Source organism: Zootoca vivipara, chromosome 3 (genome assembly GCF_965207765.1).
Source record: "Zootoca vivipara chromosome 3, rZooViv2.hap1.1, whole genome shotgun sequence".
Taxonomy (NCBI): domain Eukaryota; kingdom Metazoa; phylum Chordata; class Lepidosauria; order Squamata; family Lacertidae; genus Zootoca; species Zootoca vivipara.
In genome coordinates this window covers 16706450-16715192 of record NC_142586.1, presented here as the reverse complement: position 1 = coordinate 16715192, position 8743 = coordinate 16706450, and the positions used below count along the sequence as shown (strand labels likewise).

At 40.9% G+C, this 8743-nt stretch overlaps 1 long non-coding RNA gene across 1 annotated transcript; it reads left to right on the top strand.

Annotated features, from left to right (window-relative positions):
- Positions 1-2037: 2037 nt before the first annotated feature.
- On the top strand, positions 2038-2725 carry LOC148686169 (uncharacterized). Its single transcript, XR_015949364.1, has 2 exons — positions 2038-2392; positions 2479-2725. It is a non-coding gene; the product is annotated as an uncharacterized LOC148686169 (long non-coding RNA).
- Positions 2726-8743: the final 6018 nt, after the last annotated feature.

Genomic DNA, 8743 nt, shown 5'->3' with positions numbered 1-8743 from the left:
TGGGGGGAAATGCTGGCAAATAAATAAATAAAAATCCAACAATTGCAAATTGCTGCAGAAGCGGAGAACAGAACACAAGATTGGAAAAACGATAAAATTGAGAGATTCAGAAGCCGACAGATTAATCCATCCCTATCTGGGAGAAAGCCCCATTGAACTGAATGAGAATTACTGCTCAGCACACATTGTAAGTGTGTATTGTTTCTAAACTATTCTGGGCATGGGAGGCAGCGGAACAAGCTATTTGTTACAGCAAGTATGTGGTTACAGAAATCACATCAAAACACTCACACATCTGATGCTGCGGTGCAGAATACACTCCTTGGAGCTACTCCCAGCTCCTCTCAGATTCTGCCCGAAGCACTTCAAGAACCTGCAAAATCACTTTGAACACTGATCCATTATAGGGCTGCGAAATGAATGTGCATACCACAGGCAACGACAGGCTCTCCCATTTCCCCTCCAGGTCTCTTTAAAGCTATCATCTGCACCTAGCCTACGAGACGTTATCCCTGTAGATGCCACTGAGCTGGTGGGCTCAAGAGATGAGAAATTACTCCAAGCCCTGATGATAGCAAGGGGTAGCCATCAAGCTGCAGCAATGATCTTCCATATTAGTCCCCTGATAGGTGCATATGGGTTTCAGGAAGTGTAACATCCTCTTAAGGGTTATAAAGCTCCAAATCCCCTGAGCTCTCTTTATATAATAAATCTGAGATCCTTGAGCAAGCATCTTCTGCTATGGATGGAAAAATGGATTTTGAACAGTTGCCAGCAGGAGACTCCGAGATTCTTGCGGCTTAATGACTTGCAAATCAAAAGCATGAAACTCACTCCACCTTTTGAACCATTTTCCCATTCAACCCCGACAAGCCACATAATTTTCTCCTGTACTGGCCCTGTTATTTTTGGTGCTACAATATCAGACTTTGGGATCATTCTTTTCTTTTTAAACTGGGGAGGGTTTGGGGCAGCAGGGAAGCTGCCCAATGATCTCAAAGCATATGTTTTTGATTCTAATAAGATTATGGATGCCGAAGGAATAAAAATGGAAATCACCACTGCCAAGATATGAAAGAAAGTTTGCATAGTAAAATAATTTAAACTCTAACATTTGGACCCAATAAGGCTAACAGAACGTTTATTCCATGTTTTTGGAAAGCGTGCATTTTCTGCACACTAAGTGGTACCCATAAAAAATAATGATTCTCGGTTCATTTCTATAAATTATACTGCTTTATAGTTTTCCGGGATACAGTTGTGTATCAAATTCTACAGCAAACACCTGGGTGTAAAGTGTAATAAACTAGTTGGTTTCCCTGAGAAAGGGGAGCCTATTTTTTCCCCTCTTTAACAAGAAAAGAAAAATACTGAAACATCTAAAACAGCCATATCCTAAAAAGGGGGCGGAAAAAAGAGGAAATCCTCAGGGAATTATTCTTTACATTTGCACTGGTGATGTGAAATGGAAGTTACAGAAGCTTGGATACAAATATGTTCTCTTCTCTCAGTTTATGAATGTGGGCTTGACAGTCTCAGTCGAGTAGTGAATGGAAGATGACCCATGTGGTCAGTCTGCTCTGATCAGTTCATACATGGAGCATAAGGCAGCCTGCAGTTACAGCCCACCTCTTTGTTTACTTTGTCCAGCACCAAGAAATTAGGAATGTTTACATCTGTACATAGCTGCCAAGTCTCCCACTGAAAAATGCGGGATCAGCAGCAGCGCGGCACCGGAAGTCGCTTCTACGCATGTCTGGACATGCGTAGAAGCAATTTCCGGTGCCAGTGCCGCCCGATTTCCGGTGCCCATACATGGGTAGCTCGGCACTGGAAGTCGCTTCTACACATGTCCAGACATGCGTAGAAGCGACTTCCGGTGTCGCGCTACCCATGTCTGGGCACCGGAAATCGGGCGGCGCCAGCACCCAAAATGGAGCCTCCCTGGCTGGTAAGAAATCTGGGGGATTTACAGGATTTTTTTCCCAATCCGGGCTGCCAGCGGGAAGCGGTTTTAAATACAGGGGAGACTTGGCAGCTATGCATCTGCATTCATCTTTTCAGTTTACAATAGAAAATACAATAGGTTTCAGGCATGGGACACCACCAACTTCCTGATTCTTTCAAGTGGAGATCCCACGTGGGAAAAGGACTTGGGCCTTCTAAGCACGTCATATGCCACTAAGCTCTGGTCCCCAACAACCCTTTCAGGTACTTCCAATCCTGCTCCTCATCTCCTCCAAGACATTGCAGAATGGGAGCTTTGAAGGGAGCAAAGGATTTCAAGGTGATAGGATTGGTGGCATTGCATAGGGGAGAAAGGTCACAGCTCAGAAGAAGACAATTTGCTTGGCATGCAGAAGCGGTCAAGTTCAATCCCTGGCATATTCAGGTAGGAATATGGATGGAATACAGATGGAGGAGAAATTTGATACAATTCTCATTTAAAGCAGAATCTATTCAATTCCCACTTTCCAGAACAATTTGAGAACCCAGACACCAGGACTGGCCCACCCATGAGGCGGAATGAAGCAGTTGCTTCGGGCGGCAGAAACAGAAGAAGCATCGGGTAGGAAGGGAGCTGGCCCAATGGAATGGCAAGGCTTTATGTGGCAAGGAGAAGCCCATGTAAAGCCCCACTTTGTGTACTATTGTGTACTATTATATTCTAATGGATCACTGCATATTATTTTATTTGATATTAAATTTATGTTTTTTATTATGACATTTTTGTATTGGTTCAGAATATTTATACGGTGTGCGATCCTTGTGGTTTCTTCAGCTTGAAAACCGCCCTGCATATACAGTACAGAAATAAAAAGTGAAATGAAATGTGTTCTTGGACACGCTTTAGAACCACTTTCTACTTGACATTGCCATGCTGTGGGGCCTGGGTCACAGAAAACCGAATTACAGCATGTAAAATCATTCAAATGGCCAAATATGCTACTGAACAACCAGTTCCTGCCTATTCCAAATTCAAGATTGCAAACATCAGGCCCTAGGTTTTAGTGGCTTGGCACTTCTATTAAGAAAAAAGAAAGCCATTGACTCTAGCCCTCAAAATGCTTTGGGGAAAAACACATGCTTTTCAGTGGGACTGATACTGGCGTTGCCAGCTAACCTGTAAGGCAAAAAATAGCCTGATATTTTCTTGCACCTTCAAAACTTGTGTCATGTTCAGAAACCAGCAGGTGAAGCTCTTTATTGCAAGGTATGAAACATTATCACCTGCCAAATTTTGCACAAAAGAGCTAACAAGGACATCCTTTAATTTTCTGCAGCATTTTTTCTTTGAGATATTTTCTTGTACCATTCAAAGAGATAATGCATTTGCATTTCTGGCTTTCGGGGTACTTAAAAACAACAGCCCTATTTATTATTTATTTTTAATGGAAAATGTCCATTTTTAAAAAAAAGACTTTTTAAAAATCAGCTCTGAAACATCCCTTTAAGGTAGGCTGGTATTATTGCCCCTATTTTGGGGGCGGGCAGGTCTTGCTCCCCACCCAAATAATGGCTTGCCTATGGCTGTCTTGTGGGTTAATGATGAACACAATGTTTGGTTCTAAACTCAGTTGCTTAGCAAATAGTCTCACACCATATTGTTGAGGTTCAGGTGGTATCTGTACCTTGAAGGCTTTATAGCAACAAGCATACAGTCTGTCAAATATAAATGAGAGGGAGGGCCCTCTTTGCAGATCAATGTCTACTCAGAAGTCTGTCCAATTGAGTTGGTATTGGATTGCAGCCATAATGAATAAAAGGTGGAGATAGGCTTTATAGATTCTTGAAAACGTGGAGGAAAAACACCCACTTTGCTGCAAACGAACAACGCTTTTCCCCTGAAAAGAGGCAAGGTGTGCTTTTTATTAGCGCCAACCATGGGAAATAGCACTGTGCAGGCTTGACATATGTTTTTTTTTTTTATCAAAGACACATTTCATTTACCTTAAATGTATTCAGTACTGTACAGCATTCCCTAACACAGCTGCTGCGGCTGGCTAGCTGCTGCTGTTTGGTTTTAATGGCTTGCATGGTTTCTGGCCAGAGAAACCATCAGTGGAACCATATGCATATTTACTCGGACGAAAGTTGCACTGCATTCAGTGGGGTTTACGTCTAGAAAAGTGTGTGCAGGATTGCCAGCCATCTACTTATTTGATGCTGTCTATTCTGTTCTTTTCCCATAGAGGGGAGGAACGCATTGGCCGCGCCCTTCTCCCCTGCAAGAAGGGGAGAGGTAGACTCTCCCACAGCTGGGAGCAACCATAAGGGGCAATTTGCCCTATAGGGGAGAAGTGGAGATCAGGCTATTTAATCCCACTCCACTCTGCCCTCTTCTCATAAAGACACCCACCATCCCGCCCCCCTTTCCCAGTGTGGGCTCTGCTAGTTGCCTTCTTTGAGGGGGCTGAGTAGAAATCTTTGGGGTGGCACTATAATTGGCCTTTGTCATGTCTTTTTTGCCCACTTCACACTGTTGAGTTTTGTCTGTGTGACTGGAGTGGTGTTTTGTCGGAATTTGGCTGATTGGCATTTGGTTTGGGTGAGTGAATTTTGGAAAATATCCGACTAATTTCGGAGGCAGAGTTGTGTATTGGGTCTGTCATGAGCTTTGGGGCAAATGCTGGCCAATGGGGCCTTGGTGCGCATGTCAGGTTCATATACCCAAGGAGTGCGTAGTGAGGAGGGGAGGAATTTTCTTGGGGCCTTGCTGCATGATCACAGCATGCGGTTGGCAGCCATCTCAGGAGAAGGGAGAGTTGAAATCCACCTCACTGCCCAGACCTCACTGGTTTTGGTTAATCTGATTGAATTATTCTGATTGCAGTTTCTATGGTTGTTATATTTTAAAAAAAATAACCTGTTACCTATTTTGAGTCTTCTTGGGTGTGTTGGCAATTTATTATTATTATTATTATTATTATTATTATTATTATTATTATTATTATTATTATGTTTTGCTTTGTTGATTTTATCTCAATTTCCAGCAATCCTTTGCAAAAAACTTTCTCTTCCACTTTCTCAAAAGTTTCTTCCCCATTATTATTATTACTTATTATTATTAAAATTTGTATACCGTCCCATACTCATAGATCTTAGGGCAGTTCACCCCATAAAAACACAAAATTCATCTTTTTTTCTGAAGCATTTGCAAAGTGCTTTAGAATTTCTGAAGAATTTCTTTGAATTTATCTGAAGAAGTGTGCATGCACACGAAAGCTCATACCAAAATAAAAACTTAGTTGGTCTTTAAGGTGCTACTGAAGGAATCTTTTCATTTGAATTTATGTCACAGTTCACATATTAGTTTGGGGAGTATGGGACCAGTTGCTTTGCCTTGGACTCTGCAGACATCTAACTCTTCAACTATTCCTGTCTCATAACCAACATTTTCATTCCTCTGCTCTCTTCCTTAAAAAACAAAACACTATACAAGTAAGCTATTTAGAAGCCTGCACTAAATCTCAACTCTCCTGCTGGCTAGTATGTTCGTGCAGAGTTCTAAACTACCTCTCAGTCCTACTGTGCAGAAGGCCATGCATCAAGCCCAGTCAAGCCTTGAAAAACCAGCATTATAGGCTTCTGTGTTGGCCACATGTTCTTTCTTTCTCTCACAAGCAAATCCAAGCCATTAAATTACCCCTAGAAACAGTTCTCCCATTACTAATGGTCATGTGCCTGTAGCAAATGAAGGCCCTGAAAGAGTGGTGGAATAATATATTATCCATCTGAAACCTTAGTCCCAGGGTCTCCGCGTTAATGGAAGAAATGTGCATTTGTCTTTAGCATCCACTCGCTGCAGGAAGAGTTAATACAGTAGTCGCTTTTAAAACTTTAATAGGCTTCTATATAAATAAAGCACAGCATCTGAAATCAATGGGGATTCTCTTTATGAGTTTTCGGCTTGTCAGGAGACTGTGTGTCCCCGTGTGGAAACTTATGTGGGAGCAGGGTGCCCATGACAGAGGCACGAATTGAAGCCGTGTGGTAAATATTCTGATGTTCTTGCCTGTGTTAGTGCCTTATAAACTTCTGCCTGTTGTTATTGCAACCAGCTTTCTAGTCAGCCTGGAAAAGGAGCCTTGTAGATCAGGCCTGGGCGATGGAGGGGGGCGGGAAGGGCAAGGAAAGGAGTTCATTTCCCCAACGTTTCGCTAATGAAAAGAGGGGCAGGGTTGTGAATGTGCAGGGCTGCAAGAATGTCCCAAATTGGGGGGGGGGAGGTGAATGCAGGAAACAGCTCAAAATAAAGCAGTTTGTGTAGCTATTAAAATGAGTTGTTCAGACCCTGCAACTATGTTGGGTGGAACCCAGCACACCTGATTCCCCTCCCAAACTTTGAACAGGTGTGTAGAAGAGGAGGTTTGAGCAAAAGCAGGTTGGTCATCCCTGCCCAGCCAGTTGTGCCCTATCCAAACTCTAATTGCAAAATATAGCCGCTATCTTTGACAATTCATGGCAATGCATCCCCTCCTGGCTTTATGTTCCAGACCGAGAAGGCAGATGATCTGTGACCGAAGGTGTTTTCTAGCATGGTCAGCCCACGTGTTGATTTTGCTTTTGGAAACAAAGCAAGGAGATTCCATTCAAGAAATAAAATAGCTTCAAGAAAGCCAAAATCCGTTGGAGAAGAAATATAAGATTAAAAATGGATAATGAGGGAAGTGGAAGTACAAAGAGGCTGTAGAAGCAATTAGATATAGTAAGAAGGGACTATGTTTAAGGGAACTAGAACCATTAAGAATTTTAGATCCAAATGAGATTTTCAAATATTGGGAGTAAGTGTGTAAAATGGATCAAATAATATGCTATAATAAGTATTTTAGATGAAGAAATGGGTTAAGAAGAAGAGAGCGCTGTATTAGACATTAATAGAAACGTGGAGGGGGAGAAAGGAGGAAGTCAATAGAATAAGAATTACATATGATATTGTCATAGAAATTTTTACTTTTTTCTTTTGTTGTTATTGTTTTTCTTGTTGATTTTTGTACCCCTTTTTTGTATACCCTCCTTTTTTCTTTTTGTATCCTTTATAATATATATATATATATATATTATATAATATATATATTATATAATATATATATATATATATATATATATATATATATATATATATATATATATATATATAAAAAAACAAGGGGGGGGGGAGAAAGCCAAAATCCGGAAATTCCTAAGGTGAAGGTTAGACATGTAAAAATAACTCTGATACCTCTGTGTGTACACCTTAGAATGTGGTCTTTCCTTATGTCATTTGTCCGCATGTGATCTGACACATAATGAAATGCAAACTGGCATTTCGGATTGGATGTGTAGCAGTCCATTTAGCGCCGGAATTTCCTGAGCTTTCAAGTGAACAGAGCTGTGATATCAATGGCTGCTGGAGCAGTAATGACAATTTCTTCTGCTGAAATTTAGCACAGTGTGTTGTCTAATCTAGTTTACCCAGAAGATTTAGAAAGAAGCTATGCGGCGGCATGACACATCATTGCTTCAGAGGCAGTATGGACACAATGCGGTGTTCAATATTGAGAAGCAGGAAGGTCTTGGTATAACCACAGACAGTAAAATCCATGGACATCAATGGGTTGGCCCTACCATTGAGAAGAGTGAGGTCACCTTCAAGCAGTGGATGGCAGATGGTGAAGAGTGGAACCAAAATGTTGGCACTGTGGACCCCCCAAGCAAGCTTGCTCACCTCAAATGTGCTGGAGGATGCTGTCTTTTTGCTGGTGTTACTAGCAGTCTGGCCATCTTCAGAATGGGGAATGCGGAATGCACTATTTTGCCTTTCACTGCTGGAAACAAAACAGCTTGGGTCAGCTGTCCCAATCCCAGTGCTTTTCAGATGTTTTGGAATACAACTCTGGGAATGAACCATATATCATATTCTCTCTCCACCTATATCTATTGCTATCAATACCTACTTAAATTCGAACCACAGATTTAGAGAACTAAATAATAAAATTTACCCAACTATTGTTTCAGGAAAGCAAGTTAGTTCAGCCTTAATTAATATCTCAACCTCATGGAATCACATTCATATAATTTATTAATCAACGGTAAATTTGAGCTAAAATCATTATGACTGAAGAAGCTTCGTGCATTTGAAGATGATTTTTTATATTTATTGTGTTATCAAAAGAATCAAAATTATCCATGTGGGGATTAATAAAACAATTAGTCACTGTTTATGATGGCTATATTCCTTAACACGTGGCTATTTTTTAATATAATGAAGTAAATATGAAAATTATTTTTAATTATTTATTAAGTTTATATACCGCCCTATACCCGCAGGTCTCGGTGCGGTTCACCAGATAAAATATCAATACAAAAACACAGAATACGTAATCAAAATAAAAACAAGAACAACCCAATAACACACACACACCCAACATATTTTAAAAGGTCTTTGGATGTCTTCTTGGATATGTGTGAAATTTCTGAAATTCGATTGTAAGCTGCACTCCATCAAAAGCAGGCAATCATTTTATTTTATTTTTTAAAAAATAACTTTTTATTGATTTTGCAGAAGCGGGCAATCTTGCACATGTACCACATTTTGTGCACAGTGTTGGGATAACACTCGTGCTACCTTAGAGCTTGTCCACACTTCTGCCTGTGCCTAGGAAGCATGGGTCCAAGAAGTTTCCGCTCAATCTGCCAGCTTCCATGGAAAAAGCATTTGCTCCGATTCAGTGGGAAACGGCAAGACAAGCAGAAGCCCCTA